Source organism: Chiloscyllium plagiosum, unplaced genomic scaffold (genome assembly GCF_037043375.1).
Source record: "Chiloscyllium plagiosum isolate Xiang-an unplaced genomic scaffold, Cpla_swu_hap1 HiC_scaffold_6, whole genome shotgun sequence".
Taxonomy (NCBI): Eukaryota; Metazoa; Chordata; class Chondrichthyes; order Orectolobiformes; family Hemiscylliidae; genus Chiloscyllium; species Chiloscyllium plagiosum.
In genome coordinates, this window is record NW_028270144.1 from 68,500,845 (window position 1) to 68,526,669 (window position 25,825).

The following is a 25,825-nucleotide window of genomic DNA, read 5'->3' on the forward strand; positions in this document are numbered from 1 at the left end:
TACTGCATCCACTTGGCTGATGAATTAGTGCTGCTCCCAACTGAATATCACTTGGGTGTACAATGAGGTTGTCAATGTCCACTACCAAGTGTGGCTCAGCAGTACCATGTTTACAAGAACTTGTTGAATTCTAAAGGATATTGCTGCTAGATTGGTTCAGTGGCAGTTGGTAAGGGAATTAACAACAGGGAGAAACATACTTGACCTCATCTTTACCAGGTAATCCTGAGTGAGACCTCTAAAGACAATGTTCCATCTTCATATTGAGAATATGCATGTGGCATTGTCATTGATCTAAATGGAGAGACTTTGAACAGATCACAACTCATTGTTCATGAAGCACTATGAGCCATCAGCAGCCAAATTGTATTCCAACACATTCTGAAACCTAATGGCCTCCAGTCTACCACCATCATCAAGCAAGGGAATCAAGCAAAGAGAGTACAGGCAGGCATGCCAGGAACAGCAACACGCATACTTAAAAATGGGATGTTAAGTTGGTAAAAATACAAAACAGGACTACTTGCATGTCAAACAACATAAGCAGCAAGTGATAGACAAATTTAATGATTCCAAAACCAGCAGATGAGATCTAGTTCAGTTGTAAACAGTAGTGGACAATTCAACAACTCATGGGAGAATGAACTTCCATAAGTATCATTATCCTCAATGATGAGCAATCCCAAAGCATCAGTGCAAAAAATAAGGCTGAAGCATTTGAAGCAATCTTCACCTAGAAGTGCAGAATGGATCATCATCTCAGCATTTTCCTTGGGTCCCTAGCATCCCAGATGCCAGTCTTTGGCCAATTCAATTCACTCCATGTAATATCAAGAAATGGCTACAGACATTTGACACTGCAAAGGTTGTGACACTGACAACATTCCAACAATAGTTCTGAAGGCTTACTCTCCAGAACAAGCCATATAAGGAATTAGTAAAAGTAGCAATTAACATTTACATCACACAAGTGCCAGGCAATGGTCATATCCAACAAGGGAAGGTCTAACGATTGCCCCTTGACATTCAATGGCATTACCATCACTGAATCCTCCACTATCTATAAATGATCATAAACTAAAGTGGACTAGTCATATTAATAGTAAGGCTGCAAAAGCAGATCAGCCGTTCAGAATCCTATAGAGAAAAACTCACCTAAAGCCTGTCCACCATCAATAACGCACATGTCAGGAGTGTGATGGAATACTCCCCATACATTCAAGAAGCTTGTTGCCATCCTGGACAAACCAGCTCAATTGGCACCATATCCACAAACATTCAATCCCTCCAAAACCATTGCACTATTGCAGCAGTATGGACCATCCAGAAGATGCATTGCAGAAATTCCTTAGACATCAACTTCCAAATCCAAGATCACTATCATCTAGAAGGACAAAAGCAGTAGATGCATGAGAACACCATCACTTGCAATTTCCCCTTCAAACCATCCTGACTCAGAAATGTGTCATAGCATCTTCAAACTTGTGGGGTGTAAATCCTGGAACTCTCTCCCTAACAGTATTGTCAGTCCACATACACGAAATTGACCGCAATGGTTCAAGAAAGAAGCTCACTACCACCTCCCAAGGCCAACTAAAAATGGCAATGAATGCTGGCCTGCCCAACCATTAATACACACATCGCTGAATGAATATAAAAAATAAATTCTATTCTTTTCTCACTCATAAATGTATCCAACCCCCTCATAAATGCATCTAAAATAGTAGCCTCAGCCATGTCCTCTGCAAATTCTACAATCTCAACATGCCCTGAGCCTATGGCACCTGAGTAGCTCAATCAGTGGAGGATTGTTATCTTGTGGAAATTTCTTCCCCAGAGGGTAGTAGAGGCTGAGCCTTTACATTTATTCAATGCTGATATAGATTGATTTTTGTTAAACAAGGGAGTTGAGGATTATGGGGTAGAGATAGGAAAGTGTAAGTAAGAACACAATCCAATAAGCCATGATCTGATTGATTCGTGGAGTTCAATAGCCTACTCCTGCTACTGAATCCTCTGTGAAAGAAAGAAAATAATCACAACACATTTAATGCATAGTCATAGAATCATAGAAACCCTACAGTGCGGAAACAGGCCATTCGGCCTTACAAGTCCACACTGACCCTCCAAAGAGTATCCAACCCAGACTCATTCCCCTACCCTATTACTCTACATTTCCCCTGACTAATGCACCTAACCCACACATCCCTGAACTCTGTCGGAAATATTAGCATGGTTAATTCAACTAACCTGCATATCTTTTACTATGGGAGGAAACCAGAGCACCCAGAGGAAACCCACACAGACACGAGGAGAATGTGCAGTGATCCAAGGCTGGAATCAAATCCAGATCCCTAGCCCTATGAGGTAGCAGTTTTAACCGCTGAGCCAATATGTACTAAGGTTTCCTTGTTCATATTGACCCGATACCACAAGATTTCATGAGATCTGGACTTATTGTGGAGGATTCCCAGTGCAACCTCTTGCTGACTATATATCACTGTGCTGATGCCTCTGCTGGCTCTGTCCAGCCAGTAGAACAGAACATATCAAGGGATGGTGATGGTGATGTCTAGGCCATTATTTGTAATATATGATGCCTTGAGTACGGCTATGCTCGGCTGTTTCTTGACTGAACTGAGGGACAGCTCTCCCAATTTGGCTGTCAGATATTGGTAAGAAAGACTCTGCAGGGTCAACAGTGTTGTGTTTTCCATTGGTCATTTCCAGTGCCTAGGGCAATAGGTCTATCCATTTTCATTCTGTTAGCGCGGATGAAATTATATCAGTCCGAGCCCAGAGTGCGGTTCAACAATCGATAACATTTATTGATACAGTAACACCGGCGGAGACCAACCGAGGTCCGAGTCTCGGCTGTTCTACTGTTCCCACGCGCTGCTACACATTGTATACCTTTCTTTGTCAGGATGTGAGGATTTTGAGTATGAATGGGATGATCGTTCCCCATCATCGCTGGAGTAGGTGCAAATGGTGGGTTTCCTGCCGTCCCAGGAGAGTTGCAGTGTACACACAATAGGGTGCTAATTGGATTATGTAAACGGGTCCGGGTACTATCTGCTTGTCTCTCTCTGTGAGGGCTGGGGGCTAGCACCCCCCTTTGTTCCCTTGGGGTGCTGGTGTGTATTAGTCTGTTCGTTCCTGTCTGATGGATGCCTGTCCTTTGTGTCAGGATGGTTCTGTATTGATGAATATGGGTGTGTATCAGTCAGTCTCTTGATTTGATTCGGAGATGGGTTCCCATTTTAATTAGCTCCGGAGTTTCGGTCTATGAGTCATGGTTAGTGTCTGGCCTAGTGTGGATTTAATCTGTCCTCTGGCTCCCATCTCCCGGTCACGTGGGCGGACTGGCAGCTGCTGAGTTCTGTGGGTTTAAGCTGCGGCTGCCGTTTAAAACACAAAATGAATTCCTATAGTTTTACCGATGTAGGCATAGTCCCCGTGGCAAATGCGGGGCGGCTCTGATGCCCGCTTGCAGTCTCCCCTTTCGGCAAGGGGTTGGACACGTCCACACCCCCGATGCCGATATCTTGAAAGTCAGTTCCTCGCCCGGTACATTCCGCCGGCCGTCATGCTGCAGTCATGGGGCCTTTGGATAGTCCCGGGAGATGGTTACATTAATTCGAGCCCTGTGAGCGCGTGGTGCCTGATCGCCCGCCAGGAGTCTATAGCGTGGAGCATGGTCTTTCTGGCCTTTCGTTTCTTGTGCTGACGGCATGAGTGACACGCCACCAGGAGCCAGGCCAGAGCCAGCAGTAACTGTATGCCTACAATGGTGTGTGAGGATGATTCGGATCCAGGGATGTATGTTTACGTTTAGGCCCCAATCCCACACCCTCTGTGCCCAGCCCTGGGACTGCAGAGCTGTCTCTGTGTCCTCCTCTAGGTCCTTTATGTGTGATTGCAACTGGTGGTACAGTTTCACTGAGTGTCCTACCCGGGTCCTAAGCTCCCGTAAGACCTCGGCCAAATGTGGGATGGGGGCTTGTTCGGGCTCCTGATATTCCCTGAGGGTGTCCCTGAATTTATCAGTAGTTTGTATGGACTCGAGGTTCCGTCGTCGGACCTCTGAGATGTGAGCTTGCCCAACCGTGACTGGGCGCCTGGGGGTGAAGCAGAACTCGTGCTGGGGAATCGGGCACTGCAGTCCGTTATACCAAAATGAGGTTTCAAGAGTGGAAACACAATACTGTCCCCTACCACCATACCCCGCCCTAGTGAAGTGGGGGCCGGTGGGTTTAATTTCAAGGGTGCAGCCCTGTGTCCGGTTGAACCCGCATTCCGCTGTTTCACTCCTTCGTAAGGGGTGAGGGCAGATGGTAATTGCCCCCTGCCGCTTGCAGCCTGTAAGCGGCACCCCGTACACAGCACCGTTTCGAGATATGGCTGTGTGGTGAGCTACAAGATATTTGAGGGAAGCGTTTTCCCGTATGACTCCGATGTTCTCAATGTGAAACAGGGGAAATGGCCCAGACCCTGGGGTGACCACGGGGATCAGGAGGATAATCCCGATTCCTGTTGCCTCACTGACCTCATAGTCGGGAATCACTGGGTATACTCTGGCCATACCCTTCAGAGTCCGGCTATCGAGCGGCCCGGAGCACCCCGCGAGTGAGGCCAGTTTGGCGCTGTCGATCCAGTCGGGCACCTCCCCCCTTTGGACCTGGTCAAGATTATGCCGGATCTGGGCTACCATCCACAGGCCAGCTGCCCCTCGTAGATATGGGCTGTGTTTTCTCTTTCCCGGTCTATAAGGTGGTTAATGGTGTGGGCGTGTGTTTCCAGGACTGCAATGCCATCGAGCTGGATGTATGCTCCCTCTTCCCCCAGGAGTGCCTGGTCTGCCTGATTTGTGAGAGACCTCTGTCGCAGGTCCCTCATTACCCCTTTTAGTTGCTCGATCTTTTCGTTAAGGCCCTGGATGTCTATGGAGTTTACTACGGATGTTCCCGTGTTGAGTCCTGTGAGAGCATCGTTGACTATGTCCCGTCTGTGTCGTTGTGTGTGTGTGTTATGTATGTCGGTCCGGTAGTGGGTTGCCCCCATGGCGTCTATGGCCCTCTCTATAACCTCCTTCCCCATCATGGCGTATAGGTTGTGTACCTGTGCTGTGCAACAGTCCGGTACCCGGATGCCCGATATATTGACCAGCACAGGCACGACCTCGTGTCGGACGTTGTCATAAAGGGCCTCTCCCTCATCCCACAATACCAGTCCCCCCCGCGGGCCCCGGTCCCAGAGAGGCGCACACCGGCAATATCTCGGGAGTCGTGGTCAGGGGCGGTGCGGTTGGGGTGGGTGGAAAGCACAATTACAAGGAGATTACCGCGGCATTGGTGGGCTCATAATACCCGCAAACAGACAGATCCCGTAAAGTAAAAGCATCAAATGCCGGGGCAGAGGAGAGGTCCTCTGGCATGGCACACATTGTCCCGAACATGCAACCCCCCAAGTCCATCACCTCAGCACGCCGGAAGCAGGTCGGCCAAGGGTCGCGCTCCGACGTGCAGAATAAACAGAGTGTCTGTGCGCCCGGGAGGACCTCCAGCCAGGCGTTGTAGAACGCGTCGATCTCGTCGGGCTTGTCCCTTGCAGGAATACAGATGGCGCGGACAGGTTGAAGGCAACACCATGGCGGTAGAAGTTGTCATGTATCTCGGGGAAAGAAGGCATCAGTTGTAGGGCGATGAGGAGAGCAGGGAAGAGAGCGGTGCACCGGTGATGCATGATCTGGGGGAAGAGAGGGAGAGAGAGAGGGGCATCCTTACCAAGGGTGTAGGGTTAGTGTGTGTAGGAGCAGGCCCCCCCGTACTGGTCCGCCTGTCGTGCTGTAAGGAGAAAAAGGAGGCGGTTAGAGTCAAGTCAAAGGGGGGGGGGAGTGTCTGTCCGGTCGGGGCTTAAGGGAAGGGTTTAAGCTGGGACCAGTGTTTCCATCTGCCCTTTCCTTTCATGTCGACACAGGCGCAAGTGTCGCTGGTGAGGATGATTTTGTGCGGTCTCAGCCACCGGGGGGCGAAGCCGGGCCGGTCGGGGTCGGCCCTGACCATGACTTTGTCCCCAACGGCGGGAAGGGGTTGGGCGGGCAGATGCGGTTGCAGTTTTGTCTGGTCCCTAATGTCCTGCTGGTCGCGCGCAGTTTGTCTAAGGGCCCACAGCTGCGTGTTCAGCTGCCTGATATAGCGCGTCATCCTGTCCCTCAGGGGGGCCATGTCTTCCCCCCCGACTATGACGTTCTCTGGTAGTCGCATGGCCCTCCCCGTCATGAGCTCAAAGGGAGTGAGGCCAGTGGAGTGGCCTGGGTTGGCCCTTAAGCGCATCAGTATGCAGGGCAGAACGTCCACCCAGCCCTGCCCTGTTTCAGCGATCGCCTTCGCGATCGCCGCTTTGAGGGTCCGGTTCATGCGCTCGACCATCCCGGAGCTCTGGGGATGGAAAGGGACGTGGAAGCGCTGTCTGATGCCTAGGAGGCGGCAGGCAAGTTTCATTGCGCACACGGTGAAGTGCGTGCCCTGATCTGAGTCAATCTGGAGGGGGACCCACCAGCGCGGGAAGATGTCGAAGGCCAGCACTCTGGCCACGGTGGCGGATGTACAGTCCCGTGTAGGGAAGGCTTCTAGCCAGCACGTGAAATGGTCAACGATCACCAGGCAATACTTCTTGCCACGGCTGGAGGGTAGGGGGCCTGTGAAATCAACCTGGAAGTTCTCCAAGGGGCCCTTGGGCCGTGGCTGGTGCGTCAGGGGAATGCGCAGGGGCCGCCCCGGGTTGTGCTGGGCACAGACAACGCATCGGCGGCAGTGTTTGGCCACGTTGCGGCCGAGGCCGGGCCACCACCAGTCGGTCTGGAGCCTAGCAAGCGTTCCGTCATGGCCCACGTGGTCTGGCTCGTGGTGTAGTTGCATCAAGGTCGTTCTGATGGCCGCGGGTGCCACGACCCTGCCACCGTGACGCCAAACTCCATCGGGGTCGCGGGCTGCGCCCTTTGCCAGCCAGTCCTCTATCTCTCCGGGCTGTGCGCAATTCTGGACGTCCAGGACGTTCACGTCCCAGAACTCAGTAGCCGGTGCTGCATACGCGGGCGGTAGCGCCGCGCCTGCGGCGGCCTTGGCGGCCAGGTCGGCCCAATGATTCCCTCGCTGTTCAGCGGTGGTGGCCCGCTGGTGTGCTTTGATTTTCACCACCGCGGCGAGCAGGGGGAGGCGTGTGGCCGCCACCAGGTCGCGGAATGTATTTTCATGTTTAATCTGGCCACCGCCGGCCGTAATAAAACCCTGGCGGCTCCACGCTGCCATGTAATCATGGACTACCCCGAAAGCGTACTGGCTGTCGGTAAAGATGTTTACCCGCTTGCCTGTTCCCAGGCGGAGAGCGGTGGTGAGGGCGACCAGCTCCGCGACCTGGGCGGAGGTGTCGCCCCCCCATCGTTCCCTGTGCTCGGGTGGTCCCGGTATGGTCAACCACCGGCAATCCCGTTTGGTAGGACCCCTCGACAAGCCTACGTGAGCTGTCCACATACAAGGTCAAGTCGGGATCAGGGACCGGGCTGTCGGCCACGCAGTCCCCCTCCGCCGAGTCGATGGCAGCCTGGCAATGGTGGGGTTTCCCTACCGCGATAATCCCGTCGGCGGGGTTTGGCCCTGTGTCCCTAATGATCTGAATGGACTGGCATCCGAGGCCATCCAGAGGCGGCCCGTATTCAGGAGTTCGACTATCGTGTGTCTAACCCCAAGACGCGGTGGATTCCCCTGACTGTGTCCGGCCGCGGCATGTCGGCGATGGCTGACTTGCGGTCGTGGGGTAGGGACTTGCTTCCCTGGCTGATGTCGTGTCCCAGGTACTGGACTTTAGCCAGTCCGACCTGGGCCTTCGTGGGGCTTATTTTGAATCCTGCCCGGCCGAGGGTCCGCAGGACGGCGGCCAGGGCTCCCAGGTGGTGGCGCGCGTCCGTGGACGCGATCAAAAGGTCGTCTACATACTGTAAAGGAGGGTGCTCGAGAAGGGGGAGAGGTCGCACCCCTCCAGGGTCCGGCTCATGACCCTGTGGAAAATGTTAGGGCTGTTGTGGATGCCCTGCAGCAGGCGGGTCCATGTATACTGTCTGTCCCGCAGCGTGAAGGCAAACTTGTCCTGTGAGTCACGGTGCAGGGGAATGGACCAAAAGCCATTCGCCACGTCCAGGACCGTAAAGATCCGGTGTGAGGGTTCGAGGCCGTTGAAGATGGTGGTCGGGCTGGCTACGATAGGGTGCTCTCTGGGGGTGACCCTATTGAGTGCCGTGTAGTCGATGGTGAGCCTGTAACTCCCATCTGGCTTCCGGACTGGCCATATAGGGGAGTTGGTGGTGGACACCATGGGGCGCAGGACGCCATGCCGGGTGAGCTCGGCAACGATTACCTGAGTGGCGCCCAGCGCCTCAGGTTTAATCGGGTATTGTCGGTGCGGGGCGTGTATGGGACCGGGTATCCGGTCAGGAGGGGAGCGGACGAGGCCGCAGTCCTGCTTGCTCGTGGTCCACACCTCCGGGACTAGTTGGCAGACGGCCCCGAAGGCACCGTCCTTGGCCCAGTCCCGGGCGATGGGCACACTGGGTGCAAGTGTAGCGACGGATTTGGTGGGCACCCATCTACCCTCGTGGGCGCTCTTGTGAAATTTGCGGGATGTCCACAGGAGGCGGCGGTGGAACGCGTCCACCACCACCGCCAGCTCGCCCAGAAGGTCGATACCCATGATCGTCCCCTCCGAGCTTGGCAAACCCAGAAATGCACGGGGAGTAAAATGTTGTCTACTTCTAGGAGGACGGCCTCGCTTCGGCGTGCAATAACCGAGCTTCCCCCAACCCCTTTAATGGAAATGGAGTGGTAGGTTGAGGGAAGGTCGAGGTCGGTGAGGGAGACCGACGCCCCCGTATCTATCAAAATCTTGCATTGGCAGCCCCCTAGCGATGCGGAAACCCAGATACGGGGGTCGGCTCCCGGGACGGGGGCCGACGCTACTCAGTCTTTGCGTCGGGCGAGCAGCTGTAAAAGTTCGAGCAGCTGGCCCCGACTGAGTTGATCCCAGTCGATTCGGGCTTGGGCTGCGGGGTTTGTGGGGGCTGGGGTCGCTGTTGACCCCTTGTCTGGGGCGATCCTGGTTGTGGGGGCGTGAGGAGTGCGGCTGTGAAGGTGGCTGGCCCCCCTTCGGATCCCAGGGGCGTCGGAAAGAGAGCGGGCATTGGGCTTTGCAGTGCCCCGTCCGTTTGCAGCAGAAGCAAATGTCCGGCCCGACTGTCGAAACTGCCGCAACGGCGGGCGCCACTCAGTTGTCAAGGGACATGGCCCAGTTCTCAAGCTCCGCAAAGGTGACATAGGGCACCAGGCCCGTCCGTAGGACTGCCTGGTGTGCGGGGCTCAGACCGTCTTTGTATAATTGAACGAATGCGGGGTTCTGCCTATCAACGTCGGGAACCCTGCTGTGTGCTCAGAACGCCTCAAACGTGCGGACCCCATATTCCTGGGTGCCCTCCCCAGGTTTCTGAGTGATACCCACAATGTCGTTCCAGTTGACCGGTGTATGGCCGAGCACCTCGCTGACATCAGCCTTGAAGTTGGCGAGGGCAACCTCCTGTTCGCGACGACTGTCGCTGAGGTCCGCGCACCAGGACCCATTCTGGTGCGCGGGCTGGAGCCTGGACCACAGGTTCTCCGGGAGTTTGGTCCGGACCAGGCCGGCCACGTCCCTATTGTGAAGGTTGTGGCAGATCTGCATCTCCCTAAGCCTCTGCCAAAATTCAGCGTTATTGTGCCGAGGCTTAAGGGCGGGGAGCCTGTCCAGAAGTTTCATGGTGTCGCCAGGGGTCAGGGAGACGTAAGTCATCTTAAGGCGGGGGTTATGGGCAAGGGTCGTGGCCCGTCCCCTCCCCCCTCCCATGGGGATATATTCAACTTTCACCGGGGCTGCACGGGCATAGCCCATGCGTGATTCCCAGGGGTCCGGATTGTCCATGAGCCCCTCCCAGTCCCAGGTGGGGGATGGCGGGGCGCTGGGTGCATCGGGTAAGGTCGGTAAAACCGTACGGGCAGCAACTGCCTGGGCTTCTAGGTGCTCTGTGGCCTGCTTTTTTCTTGTCTTAGACATAAAGCTGAACCTTGCCAGCAAGCCTAACGTGTGCCTGTAGCATCAGGACGCAAGCTTTCTCGTACCTATCTTTCTTCTGGCGGGCCCACCACTCGCGCTGTACATCCAGCGGGTCAGCGGGTCGCCAGCCTGAGTGAAGCATAGCCTTAATAACTTTTTTATTCTCGTCGGCTATAAAACAGGTAAGGGAACCCTCCGGCCCCCAATCTAGGTCTTCAGCCGCACTTCCACCCATGGTAGGGGCGCAGCGGGTGTAACTTGACAGAAGCTAAACTAAAGTAAAGCTAGCAGGCGTGCTAAGGGGTGTCGCTGGCACTAGCTTATTAATCTCCCAGTCGGGGAGCCCACTCCCTGTAAGTCGAACCCTAGCCCCGCGGGTCAACCTGGGCAGGGGTGGGGATAGTTACAGATGGGGCGCGTGTCAATTCCTGAGCGCGCAACCCCGGGTTTCCGTGAGTCTCTCTCTCACCGCCTGACGTTCAGCGGCCGTGTGTACCCCACGAACACTGGGCATGAACCAGGAGCCCGAGTGCAAGGGGAGGGGGGGCGTGAACTCAGACCTAACCGCGCCTGATCCTGCAGAGGCCAACACCTCGGGACCGCGAAATCAATGGACAGAGCGCGTAACCGTCGCTTGGCCCAGAGGCTCTGCATCTCGGGCTGGTTTGGAGGACTTCCCTTCTTGTAGCACGCGTAGACCTCCCAGCCTCTACCGCGTACGCAAGGAAGGCGCTAAAACCAGGCTCAATGTACAATGGGGTCCCCTATCTCCCACTGCAGAGGTCAACCAGGAAGGCTTGTTTGGTCGGTTTTTAAACAGGGTGAGTCAATCTGTCGGGGTCTCGTACCTAAGGTTGTCGGTCCAAGGATAGTCCGTCAGTCACAGTAGCACATTAACAATAAACGACAATAATAATATTCACGCACACATTTACTAGTGTTCCGTGACCCCAATCGCCCACCCGCGAAGGATCACTCACACACACACACACTTTTAAAGAGTACTCTACCGTTACACGACTGCCAGACTCATTCTGTTCACAGGTTCAGATAACGGCCGGCAGTGAAGTCCCTTGCGGGGCACTGGGAGACTTTTACGCGAGAAGTAAAAGAGTAAAGATACTCACCCAGTGCCGTCGCAGGGATCCAGCAGCCGTCGCCACCCTGGACGAGCCCCCAATTATTAGCGCAGATGAAATGATATCAGTCCGAGCCCAGAGTGCGGTTCAATAATCGGTAACGTTTATTGATACAGTAACACCGGCAGAGACCAACCAAGGTCCGAATCTCGGCTGTTCTGCTGTTCCCGAGCGCTGCTACACATTATATACCTTTCTTTGTCAGGATGTGAGGATTTTGAGTATGAATGGGATGATCGTTCCCCATCATCGCTGGAGTAGATGCAAATGGTGGGTTTCCTGCCGTCCCAGGAGAGTTGCAGTGTACACACAATAGGGTGCTAATTGGATTATGTAAACGGGTCCGGGTACTATCTGCTTGTCTCTCTCTGTGAGGGCTGGGGGCTAGCACCCCCCTTTGTTCCCTTGGGGTGCTGGTGTGTATTAGTCTGTTCGTTCCTGTCTGGTGGATGCCTGTCCTTTGTGTCAGGATGGTTCTGTATTGATGAATATGGGTGTGTTTCAGTCAGTCTCTTGATTTGATAGGAGATGAGTTTCCATATTAATTAGCTCCGGAGTTTCGGTCTATGAGTCATGGTTAGTGTCTGGCCTAGTGTGGATTTGATCTGTCCTCTGGCTCCCATCTCCCGGTCACGTGGGCGGACCGGCAGCTGCTGAGTTCTGTGGGTTTAAGCTGCGGCTGCCGTTTAAAACACAAAATGAATTCCTATAGTTTTACCGATGTAGGCATAGTCCCGTGGCAAATGCGGGGCGGCTCTGATGCCCGCTTGCAATTCCATTCTTCAGACTTTGTAGCAGATTGAAAAAAGAGTGGCTCGCTGGGCCTTTTCAAGCAGTAGTTAAGAATCAAATATATTGCTGTGGATCTCGAGTCATGTATACAGGTTACACCCAGGTAAGGATGGCAAAATTACTTCCCTGCTGCACATTAGTGAACCAAATGGCTTGTACTATGGTCAAAGTGGTTACATGGTCACCATTAAGCTAGGTCTTAATTTCAGATTTTTATTGAATTAAAATTCCACCACCTTTTATGGTGGGATTCAAAATCCATTCTCCAGAGCATTTGGTTAGGGTTCTGGATTATCGGTCCGGTGACATTACCCCTATGTCATCTCCTCCCATTAGAGGGAGTCATTTGACTACCCTTTTCATAAGTGAATTTGACTGCAGGATGGAGCCCATTAAGACTGGTAAGAAAATGCTTACACGCAGTTGCAGAACCATGCATAGAAAATATTCTATCCATTTATCAGAGATATGCAGGAAGTTGGAGATTCAATTTCATTGAAGACTGACTTCTCATGGAAATCCATCTTTGAGAGCTGGTCCTTGGGGACTCCACAATCTATTTGAGCATATATGCTGCTGTTAAAACAGAAATTAACTGTGTGAGTTGCAAACTTCAATGAATATAAATTCCAACAATGATGTCACATTTAAATTATCATGATGCAGTGAGATGGTACAAAGTCTGTGATTTCAGCTGTACTTTGGTGCATAGTTCAGCAATGTCGAACAAGCACATGCATATCAACAACAACACTATGTCCACAATGCTTCATTTTTTTTTCATGAAAGTGAAAGATTTTCTTTTCTGAAACCCTTGCTGAGAACTGGCTGCAGCAACTCACTCAACCATTTGGCCAATTAAAGTTGTACAGAACTAATCAAAAATAAACAGAGCAGAAAAGGACATTATCTTTGTATGTCATGAGCATGATGCAGACACCTGGATTAATTGAACCATAAGAACAAATCCTACAATGTCCTCCATCAAATACGTCAATCTTACATGAGTCCAACAGTTTTCTTTGTAACTTGCTTTTAAACAGGGCTGTGCAGACATATTTGACATTTGGACCAATGGATACCAATTTGAACCCACCATTGAGAACATCATTTTGTCAATAGAGTTGTGTTAGTTAAAGATATCTATTCATTCCCTTTATTGGTCTTATAGATTTGTATTTCTGCTACCAGAGTTTGGTGCTAAATGTAGAAACCAGCCAAATCATTGGCTATCTTGCTAAATCAGCTGGGTGTGCTTGCTTTCTGTACCTTCTTAAATACTGCAAAAATCTCACATTCTGGGTTCATGGAAAGACCACTGACATTTCAAGTTGTTTTGATGGGAAACATTATATCTCAGTCAGTATCAGGCTTTCCTATAATGAAATACTTCTTGGATTAGAATTTCTGAACAATAAGGGTGCACACCCAGACAGAGGGTTTCCATGGCTTGTTAGCCTCTATGTATTATTTATGTCCAAAGTAATCTATTAGTTGAGGCAAGTCCTTTAAAATTTAGTTCAATGCAATTACTGTGAGGTTTAATTGTTACTGGTATTTGCTGACTAATATTTTTTTAAAATGCATTTTGTCTGTAACAAACTTGCAAGCTTTTCATGTTGTGTTCATTTCCAAACATCTGTGGAATGCTGTGGAGGCAAAGTTTGGATCATTGTTTAAAAAAATTGTCCTTGACAACAGGCCTTTATTTAGGGCTTTTAAACATTAGCTTCTTTTAAGTTGGATATGTTCTTGCTGAAAGAGTGGCTGCAGAAATCTACCTAATTCCTCAGAGTGTTAGTCACTTTTAAACTGACATCTCCTGCCCTTGGTCCAAAAGCCAAGCCAATACCTCGCACATCAAATTACACGATCAGTTTTTAAGGGTCATTTTCTTTTAAGCTGAATGCTTTCTTGCTGAATGACTGGCTACATCATCCATCAGTCACTTTTTATTATCATTTGGCTAATGCATTCTTCCTGTATTTATCTGTCAAAAATCAGCACCTGATTGTGCATGGAAAGCGAAGGCTGTCTAAAAGCCGTTGTTTAGAAGCTGTTGTCAAGGTTCTGATTATACATTGCAACGTTAAAATAGTGTGAATTATTGAGTCTCTTTCTAAGCCATTTCTGAAATGGAATCCATGCTGGCACCTCAGGCACTTATCTGAATCCAAGGCTGAATAAGTTGCCACTTAATGTGAGGGTACTTGCAGACTATGAAACTCAGTTTTAGTTGAAAGCTTGAATTTACTTAAACATTAAAGAAGCTCTGCTGATGCCTTGACTTCTCAACATGACCAGGACATTTTCTTGTTACTAGTGCACTTAGGTGCCATTGAAGTGTAGTGAGACAAGTAAAAGGCCTTTCTAAAATGGTTTTTATGGGCCTAAAAATGAGACCCTGTTTTAACAAAAGTACAGTTAAATGATTCAATGCAAGAGCAAATGAGGTAAGAGTGCTAAGTAGGGATTGAGAGCATGTGTTGAGAGGGTGGGAGGACAGTTTAGGCTGAGGAGGAAGTTGGGAACCATGATGTTCCTGCACTATTAGCAGATCCACAGTATATTGAAGCACATTATATCATACTTCCACTGTACATTATTTGAATGGAATTTGAGAGGGAAAAGTTTTACTGAAAATGTATATGAAATTATACCTTCTTAAAATAAAAGCTCCAGAGTTTGCATGAACTAAAATGGAACTGTATAATCTAATCCCAGCTCTAAAGTGCACTGCTGTACTTCCAAATATTAGAAAGAAAATTTCCTGCTGTATCAAATACTATGTCTAGTTTTTTTCACGCATGAGCATTGAGACCAATGCAATAAAATACTGTGATTAAAAGTTAAAGTAATTCCTTTGAATTTGTGAGCATTCCATTCCTGAGAACATCCACAAATGATGAAATTGGCAAGTACAGAGCTCATAAAAGATGAGTTAAAAATCCTAATTTTTGCCAGTGGATGTTGATTTTTGTTGTTGCTCATTTTTGGCGGGGATAGGCGAATTAGTGATTTATAATTTTAAGGATACAGTGGTTTTACTGTACTTCATCAGGATTGTCAATATCAAAGAACTGAGATTAATAATCAAAAATCATGAATCATTCACATCAGCAATTTCAATCCACCTAATTTAATTTATTTTGAAGAACGTGATGCATAAAATGAACTTTATTTTTAACTCAAAGTTGAGTGATATTCCAGATCAGCAGTCAAGTCGGGCTGAATTGTACATGGTCGAAAGCAAAATCTGTGGCAAAATCAGATGAGACATCCACAAGGCCAATCTCAACCTCAGGAGTATCTCCCTCCATCTTTTATGGTTTTGACAAGCGGCATCACCAATTTCCCACTCTGCAGCAGCAAGGTACCAGTTGAATGGGATTATTGCTTGTTAAATACTTTGTTAGCAGCTCAATTTGCCTTATCAATATTCACCTTCCTATCACTAAACAACTAGATGTCAAGGAAATGTGATATGTCAGTAGAAATATTTGCAAATTAAACTTGCAACTTGGTCTGAAGAAGCTCCATGTTGAGAACTGGACACCAATATCTCGAGGCATGCTCTATGGACACTGACCATTGGCACCCCATGTTCACAGACACTGACAGTCAACATTTTCCAGCCTCAAAGAATCCTAATGGCACATCTCTGACTAACACTTCTACACATCAGTGATGCGCCTTAGGCTGCCCACACAACTATCATTGTAATGTTGCAACCGCGACACTGTGCACTCAGGGACATTCCCCCAGCTCATGGACTGGTCCAGACTGCAAATCTTGGTGCTTTGCTAGCTGTCATAATACTCACTCTTTCCAAGCCTACCTGGATACTCACAGCATCCTTGCTTTCCTTTGTAATTGAGTGCAGATACAACGAATATCAGCAGGCTTCAGTCAAGTCAAGAGAGATAGCCTTCACACAGAAAGTCCCATCAAGGTAAGTCAATGACAGCCACCAATACCAGTCCAGGGGCTTGGGCATAGTCAGTCAATCACTAAATTGGCAAAAAATGCCAGCCATCCAGAGAGCCCACATCCCAAAAAGTGAATTAAAAAAACCCTCAGGCAGTCAGAGTCAGAATCCTCTCCTAATAAGGAGTGAGAATCTGAATGTTTGGCAGCTCACCACTCGTCTTGACTCTTTGAACTAATTGTGGCATGTAAGTCAGGCATTTAAACTGTCATCCTTCAAACCCTTCCTACTATGCAGCAGCTAGAACTGTACACAATGCTTCAGCTGAGGTCTACCGAGATTTTATACAAGTTCAACATCACGTCCTTACTATGAATTGAATTGGTCTCATTATTTCAAAATGAGACATGTTGGATGAGATCATGCAGTCTCAAAAGTGGTGAATGCTAAGACATTTGCCATTACTGAGAGCCAGTCCAGAAACACAGCTTCAGGGAGTTGACTTGCACTCAGTTCTGGAAGCTGTGCCTTGTCTGAAATGGCTCCAGTGGAGACCATGCTGATGGTTCAGCCAGAACTTGTCATTGTGTAAATTTATGATTGATTAGATTTCCTACAGTGTGGAAACAGGCCCTTCGGCCCAACAAGTCCACACCGACCCTCAGAAGAGTAACCCACCCAAACCCATCCCCCGACATTTACCCCTGACTATCACCATGGGCAATTTAGCATGGCCCGCACATCTTTGCATTGTGAGAGGAAAACAGAGCACCCAGAGGAAACCCACATAGATACGGGGAGAATGTGCAAACTCCACACAGACAGTCGTCCGATGCAGGAACCGAACCCAGGTCCCTTGTGTTGTGAGGCAGCAGTGCTAGTCACTGAGCTATCAAGCTACTCTATGTCCAGTTGCTTTTTGTTAGCTTCACTGATTTAATTCATTCAGCCGCTGACAGACATAAAATGTACTTCAACACAGTTTTTTTAAATCAGGAAGTTCATCAAAACACTCTGGCATGCTGGCAACCACCACCAGTGTCACTATGGCTTGTTGATAGCATTCTCATCTCTGAGGCTGAAGGTCATTGGTTAAGGTCACAGTAGACACACCTGAGAACATAAACTAGGTGCAGCAATGAGGGTACGTTGCACTGTTACAGGTGCCATCTTTCAGATGAGAGCCTTACCTTCCCTTGCGGTTATCATAAGCAATTTCATGTCATTTCTTGCAGAAGAGTTCTCCGGGATTATGTGGTCATTATCTCATTACTGCTTTTTATATTTTGCAGTACAGAAATTGGCTGCCACATTGAACTACTTTATTGCAATGACAACACTTTAATAAGTACTCAATTAGCTGTAAAGTACATGAGGGCCACGAGACATGCTGTTTAGAACTTCTTCCTTTCATACAACAATGACTGCAAGCACTCATAACATCAAGTATACAGCGAACAGTAAGTAATGGGTGAACATAAGGAATACTTAAAAGTTACAATGTACTTTAATTATTCATTATATTTGACAGGGAAAAGTGGTGGTGCAGTGATAGTGTCACTGGACCACTAATCCAGATCCCCAGGTTGTGAGAAATGAGCTTGAATTCCGCTATGGCAGATGAAATTTGAATTCAATAAAAAGTATGAAACGAAAAGCTAGTCAAATGGTGAGCATATAACTGCTGTCATAAAATCCCATCAGGTTCACTAATGTCCTTTAGGGAAGGGAATTTACCACCCTTACCTGGTCTGGCTCACATGTGATTTCAGAATCCACTGTACTGTCTTCTGAAATGGCTTAGTAAATCTTAGCCTAACCAGTGATGTCCACATCCAAAGAACAGATTAAATACTGTTATATATTTTGTGATAAAACACAGCACATAAATTTTGATTGTACATGATTATCTGAGCAGCTGTGCACATTATATGCAAGTGAACGTCCCACACATGGAGGAGTCAGAATATATATTCCTATCTTTCACAGTGATCTACTGGTGCAGTTATTGTGCATATTTTGGAATGTGTGTTATCCTTAACCAGAATACTGTGTCCATGGAGAAGACAAACATTTAATGTTGAATTGTGAAGCATAGTCTTTATCAAATATTATGCTCAAGATGATGATTCTGCTGCACCTGCCATATATTATTATTATGATATAGCGATTTGACAAAATAAGAGTGAATCTAATTAAAGAGATTAGGTTTGCAATCTATTTTCTAGTTTTTTTTAGATTCATGGTCCAATCTGATTTTGTTTTGTGTACAGTTCAATTTAAAAAGAAAATTATTTCTGTGTTGCATTTGTCTTCCAAATAAGCTGCTGCCTTTAAGAGATGATTTTCACAGTGATATTTGTACCTAAAACTCTTAAAAATAATGTTTAATAAATATTTAATATTTTTCTCATAATTATGCAAGGGAAGAAAATATCGAATCTTTATTTTGCACTGTGTAACTACATTGAACATTCTTCATAAAGATTTTCAAACAGATTTGTTGAGTTCCTCAGGCTTTGATTTTTTTTTCTCAATTCTAATTGAGTATGTCTCAACTTATGTAAATTTTACATCTTATAAAAACAAGGAGGGCAAGCACGCAAAAGCTTGCAATTCGAAAGCAACTAAGTTCACACCAATATCTGTTTTGTTCAGTAATCTGGATGCGCTGTTGGGAGCCAATGTAGACTGCTATAACATTTGAATTAAAATGTATGACTTTCTATTATTAATTGAGAAAGTGCAATAAATACTTAATTGGATAAATGATTGATAATTATACAAGCATGCTGTTAGTAGTATGGAAATTCATGTAGTAGATTTCAGTCTGTCAGCAGAAGGGTTACACAAGATTCATATCCAGTGAGTTGCCAGCAATTCCTTGCTTTTAGATAATCCTAAATAATTAGGGATACAGGTGGTTTAAACTAATGTTCTAAAAATTTCTAAAAGGAAGTAACATTAAAACTAGCCTCAGGGAATCATGCTGCTGCTGAATGGCCTCCTTCTACATCATAAGAATTCTGACATCCTACGATTCTTTAGCCCATACTTCTGTACCATTCAATAACGTTTCTAATTTAGCAAATGCAACACCTTAAACATTTTATGTGATAGTTTAAAACATCAGTTCCTGATTATTCACATTAAATTAATAGTCACTGTTGATGAAATATTCAGAAATATTTTAGTATTGAGAAATGGTTGTAAAACCTGTTTCTGTTACAAGTATTAGTACAAGTACAGTACTATCCTAAGTTCAGTTTCCAAGAGATCTTCCCTAGACAATCCTCAGTCTGACTTAAAATAACCTGCCCAGCTCCTTTTCCACCTATCCACTCCATCCTCTCTTCCCTGACCTATCACCTTCATCTCCTTCCCCACTGACCTATTGTACTCTATGCTACTCTCTCCCCACCCCCACCCTCCTCTAGCTTATTTCTCCATGCTTCAGGCTCTCTGCCTTTATTCCTGATGAAGGGCTTTTGCCCGAAATGTCGATTTTGCCTGTCCTCGGATGCTGCCTGAATTGCTGTGCTCTTCCAGCACCACTAATCCAGAATCTGGTTTCCAGCATCTGCAGTCATTGTTTTTACACCACAAGAAATGTCTAATATGTGAATTGATTCTTCTTTCAGTTTTATTCCAAATCTTATTTCTCACACATGCATAGACATTAGAGGGAACTGAACAGCTTGCAATGGTGAGACACAGAACTATCATCCATATCCTTTGTAATCATACTGCTACAGATCATTGTGGTGATAGGTCTGTTAGCAAATCTGAGGACAACAGAATCAAGAGGTTTGGGTTGAAATCCCACTGCAGTTTGTGATGGCACAGAGGCATGTTACAACATTTATTGATTCACTTGTCGTATGTACCTTGAAGATACAGTGAAAAGTGTTTTGTTGCCACATTCCGGTGCCATTTTGAGTTACAGTACAGATAGAAAGAAATTACTTAAATAGAATTCACCGTCTGTACAAATGGGCATCTCAGGCATGGCTTCAGGGCTTCTGCAAGGTCTCTGCAAGGTCCCACTCCGGAGACAGCAATGAGAACGCTGATGCCTGAGGAGACCCTGGCTCTGATGCCAACACTGTCTTGCCAACACTGCCAAAAGTCTCAGCTCCAAGCCTAAGCTGCCAGGAGACCAAGATCCTGGCACCTTCACCACTGCCAGGGGTCCCGATCCACGCTGCCGAAACTGCTCTGGCCTCAAAGATGAAGATGCAAGAAGAGAAAGGAAAAAAGATGAAAAGTATATAGTGAAAATGATGCCACGGGCCTGGAGTGGATGGGCTCTGACAAGTCTGAACACTAGTTACCATGCCAGCCCCATAAAACCTGATGATGACAATACTATTATGAAATAGATAACTCTCAGAGACTGAACTTCAACCCAATTGAAAATGCAATAATGTATCTATTCAATTTCGGAACACAACGCTTCCATGGGAAGTGTCTGAACATTTCTATGAGATAGTCTTGACTTGCCACAGATCACATACTCGGTTCCCATGACAAAGTTTTGAAGAACATAGAACATAGAAAAATACAGCGCAGTACAGGCCCTTTGGCCCTCGATGTTGCGCCGATCCAAGCCCACCTAATCTACACTAGCCCACTATCCTCCATTAGGAATTGCCTGCATCTCTTGGCCAATATTTATCTCTTAATGAACAAAGAAAAACATATTTGGTCCTGATCACATTGTTGTTTATGGAAGCTTTCTAGTATACATATTGGCTGCTATATTTTTATATTAGAATAGTGACGAGGCTTCAAAAGTATTTAATTGAATGTTGGAGGTGATTTCCTCAAATTCCAGGATCACCAATGACTGTTTTATATGCTGTTGCATTGTTTGGGAACTTTGGAGAAAAAAGTCAAAACAATGGCACTTTTAAAACAGAGATAGACAGACATTAGCCAGCACATGGTCAGTGAAGGAGAGAGACAGAAACAAAGAAAGAAACCCACACTGTTAACTGACACAGCAGTAAATCTGTGTAGTTACTGCCTTGCTGTTTGAATTCATGTTTCTCTGGATATTGGAGTGCGTCCAGGAAAACTTAACAATTAGTGAAATTCACAACTGATCTTGAAGGAACCTGTGTGGGAGAGCTCACAGCACAGGAACAGCACAGGAACAGGTAAGTGCATAGTAGCCTTGCTGTAAATCTACAACAGTGAGTAGAGTGGGTTCTTTCTTGATGGTATGTTTTATTGAGGTCTGTCTCTTGATTAAATTTTAAAACTATAAGTGTTAAGTTAGCCTGGCGCAGTGTTTGTTTTTTAGAGCTATAAGACAGAACTATTTTGTGGATCTGTAGATTGTAATGGAGCAAAGATGGGCTTTAGTCGAGTGATATGCTTTTTTTGTCAGATGTGGGAGTTTAGGAAGAGTTTACATGTTACTGAGGATTATGTCTGCAGGAAATGTTCTTGAATCTTGTCAGATCGAATGGATTGGTTGGAGTGACAGTCAGAGGCAATGAGAAATTTACAAGACCAATGGGGTGTGATGGCTGTCAATTGTAGGAAGGGAGAAAAGCTCCAGATACAGTCAGATAGATGGGTTAACTCAAGGAAAGGTAAGAGAGGTAGGCAGGTAGTGCAGGAGTCATCCGTGGGTATCTCCATTTCAAACAGGTATGCTGTTTTGGAAATGTAGGGGGTGATGAACTCTCAGGGGAATATAGCACAAACAGCCAAGTTCTGGTATCAAGACAGGCTGTAATGTAATGAGGGGTACATCAGGTTCCAAGTGATCGATTTTGATAGACGACTCTCTAGTCAGAGGCACAGGCAGGTATTTCTGCAGCCAGGAGCAAAAAAATCAGAATGGTGTGTTACCTCCCTGGTTCCAAGATCAAGGATGTCTCAGAGAGGGGACAGAATTTCTCAAGGGGAGAGGGACCAGCAGGAGGTCATTATACACATTGGAACTTACGACATAGGAAGGGAAAAGGATGAGATTCTGAAGGGAGAACATAGAAAGTTAGGCAAGAATTTAAAAAGGAGGTGCTCAAGGGTTGTAATATCTGGATTACTCCCAGTGCTATGAGGTAGTGAGGGTAGGAATAGGAGGATAGAGCAGATGAATACATGACTGAGGAGCTTGTGCATGGAAGAAGGGTTCACATTTTTAGATCATTGGAATCTCTTCTGGAATAGAAGTGACATGAACAAGAAGGATGGATTGCACCTGAATTGGAAGGGGACTAATATACTGGGAAGAAGATTTGCTAGAGCTGCTTGGAAGAATTTGAGCTCATATAAGGAGGGGGTACCCAGGGAAATAGTGAGGAGAGAGATCAATCTGAACTGATACAGCTGTTAAAGGGAGTGAGTCAGGGCAGGCAGGAACAAAACAGAGAACATGGTAGGACTGATACATTAAACTGAATTAACTTCAGTGCAGGAGGCCTAACAGGGAAGGCAGATGAACTCAGGGCATGGTTAGGAACATGGGACTGGGATATCATAGCAATGACAGAAACATGGCTTAGGAATGGACAGGACTGGCAGCTTAATGTTCCAGGATACAAATGCTTTAGGAAGGATAGAAAGAGGGGCAAGAGAGGAGGGGGAGTGACATTTTTGATAAGGGATAGTATTACTGCTGTGTTTAGGGAGGATATTCCCGGGAATATCCTCCAAATAACAGGGAAGTTATTTGGTTGGAACTGAGAAATAAAAAAGGGATGATCACCTGAGTGGGATTGTATGATTGACTCCCTATTAGTCAGCAGGAAATTGAGAACATATTTGTAAGGAGATCTCAGTTATCTGTAAGAATAATAAGGTGGTTATGGTAGGGGATTTTAACATTCCAAATGTTGACTGGGACTACCATAGTCTTAAGGGTTTAGATGGAGAAAAATTTGTTAAGCGTGTACAAGAAAATATTCTGATTCAGTATGTGGATGTACCTACTAGAGAAGGTGCAAAACTTGACCTACTCTTGGAAAATAAGGCAGGGCAGGTGACTGAGATGTCAGTGGGGGAGCACTTTGGGGCCAGCAACCTTAATTCTATTAGTTTTAAAATATTGATGGAAAAGGATAGACCAGATTTAAAAGTTGAAGTTCTAAATTGGAGGAAGGCTAATTTCGATGGGATTAAGCAAGAACTTTCAAAAGCTGTTTGGGGGCAGATGTTTGCAGATAAATGGATGATTAGGAAACGGGAAGCCTTCAAAAATGAGATAACGAGAAACCAGAGACAGTATATTCCTGTTAGGGTGAAAGGAAAGGCTGGTAGGTGGAGGAAATGCTGGATGACTAAAGAAATTGAGGTTTTGGTTCAGAAAAAGAATGAAGCATTTGTCAGACAGAGATTGCATAGACTGAGTGAATCCTCAGAAGAGTATAAAGGCAGTAGGAGTTTACTTAAGAGGGAAAGCAGGAGGGTAAAAAGGGGACATGAGTTAGCTTTTATGAACACATTTAAGGATGAAAGGGTAACTAGGGAGAGAATAGGGTCCTCAAAGATCAGCAAGGCAGCTTATGTGAGGAGCCACAAGAGATGGGAGAGATACTAAATGAGTATTTTGTATCAGTATTTATTGTGGAAAAGTACATGGAAGATATAGAATGTAGGGAAATAGATGGTGACATCTTGAAAAATGTCCATATTACAGAGGAGGAAGTGCTGAGTGTCTTGAAATGCATAAAGGTGGATAAATCCCCAGGACCTGTCAGGTATAATGTAGAACTCTGTGGGAAGCCAGGGAAGTGACTGCTGGGCCCCTTGCTGAGATATTTGTACCATCGATATTCACAGGTGAAGTGCCGGAAGACTAGAGGTTGACGAATGTGGTACCACTGTTTAAGAAAGGGCAATGGTAATGAAAAGCCAGTGAACTATAGACCGGTGAGCCTGACCTCAGTGGTGGGCACGTTGTTGGAGGGAATCCTGAGACACAGGATTTACATGTGTTTGGAAAGGCAAGGACTTATTGGGATAGTCAACATGGCTTTGTGTCATGGGACATCATGTCTCGCAAACTTGATTAAGTTTTTTGAAGAAGTAACAAAGAGGATTGATGAGGGCAGAGCAGAGGATGGGATCTATATGGGTGTCAGTAAGGCTTTTGACAAGGTTCCCCATGGGAGACTATTTAGCAAGGTTAGTTCTCATGAAACATAGGGAGATCTAGCCTTTGGATACAGAACTGGCTCGAAGGTAGAAGACAGAGGGTGGTGGAGGAGGTTTGTTTTTCAGACTGGAGTCCTATGACCAGTGAAGTGCCACAAGAATCAGTGCTGGGTGCACTACTATTTATCATTTATATAAATGATTTGGATGTGACCATAGGCGGTATATTTAATAAGTTTATAAATGACACCAAAATTGGAGGTGTAGTGGACAGCAAAGAAGGTTACCTCAGATTACAATGGGAGCTTGATCAGATGAGCCAATGGGCTGAGGAGTGGCAGATGGAGTTTAATTTAGATCAATGTGAGGTGCTGCATTTTGGGAAAGGAAATCTTAGCAGGACTTATGCACTTAATGGTAAGGTCCTAGGGAGTGTTGCTGAACAAAGAGACCATGGAGTACAAGTTCATAGTTCCTTGAAAGTGAGTCGTAGGTAGATAGGATAGTGAAGTCGGCGTTTGGTATGCATTCCTTCATTGGTCAGAGTATTGCATATAGGAGTTGGGAGGTCAAAAGTTAGAAGATGAAAGACGTAATCCAACTCCTGGGTTGCTATTAAATAAACTCTTGACTACATCTCCTTCAAAACCTTCCTTCACTGGACTCCAAACAATGACTCTCCACTCTTCCAACCCAACCCGATTCGTCTCGGTGTGACCTGACACCCCAAGCATACCCCACCTTTCAGATCGGAAACTTCTCACTTTTGATTGTCCCTTGCATGACAACCCTACATTCCAACCTCTGGACACAGCAGTCTCACCACCCCCACTATCCTCCAGTCCCTGGACCTGACACACCACTCCAATCTGTTAGACCTGCCAACTGCAAGTCCATCCCCATTGCCACCGGACCCAACACCCTTTCCAATAGTATGCCAGATGGCACCCTACCAAATTGGCATGCTATTGACCTCACCCACCTGACATCCTACCCACCTCAAACACTTTGGTACATAACCTCCTTGTGCACTTGGCACACTACTACCCCTCAACCACCTATCACCCTAATCTCATATTATCCACAACATACCCTTTCATTGGAGCTGTCAGTGGTGATGGATATTTAGATCTCAGAACAAAGCACATTGACTGCTGTGAAAGGTGGGCATGGTGTATACCCATGGTTTTCTTTGCCACTGGATTTGTGGATTCCTGGATGAGTTCCAAACAGGAGTTTCCTGGCTAAGGATCTCTAAGCCCTGTGCCATCAAAAGTTAAGCCATTTTTAATCCAATCAACATTGAAAGTAGGGTTTCCCATCCTGATTAGAATAGCTTTGCCATTAGGTTAAATGATCAAAGGCTTTGAGTAAGAGATATGTTTTGAGTGGAGTTTGAAATGAGGAATGAGAGGAAAGGACTTGGAGAGGAGTAATGAGCCTTTTCCAGAGCTCAAGGATTGTCCAGGGGTAGGAAGAGCATTGCTGGAACTTGAATCAGCTGGATCTGTATTTTTGAAGCCAGTGTCACTGATAGTATGTAGGTGAGTTTTGGCTATTGGGAGCTCAGGGTGGGAATCTGGCACACTGCAGAATTTAACAGCCTGCAGCAATTCAAAGATGCTCAGTAACCCATTTCCCCATTGAAAGTAATAAAATTCCACTCAACCAAATGAAATCTGTTGACATATATTGCCTCAGCCTTAAATTAGGAAGCAAA

The 25,825-nt window shown here is 46.7% G+C and overlaps 1 protein-coding gene and 1 pseudogene across 11 annotated transcripts in view; one reads left to right on the top strand and one right to left on the bottom strand.

Moving 5' to 3' along the window:
• Window positions 1-25,825, top strand: part of tenm4 (teneurin transmembrane protein 4) — a 2,250,110-nt gene that overhangs the window by 1,318,666 nt on the left and 905,619 nt on the right. The gene's annotated exons all lie outside the window — the stretch shown is intronic.
• On the bottom strand, window positions 3,631-5,401 carry LOC148149780 (uncharacterized; annotated as a pseudogene).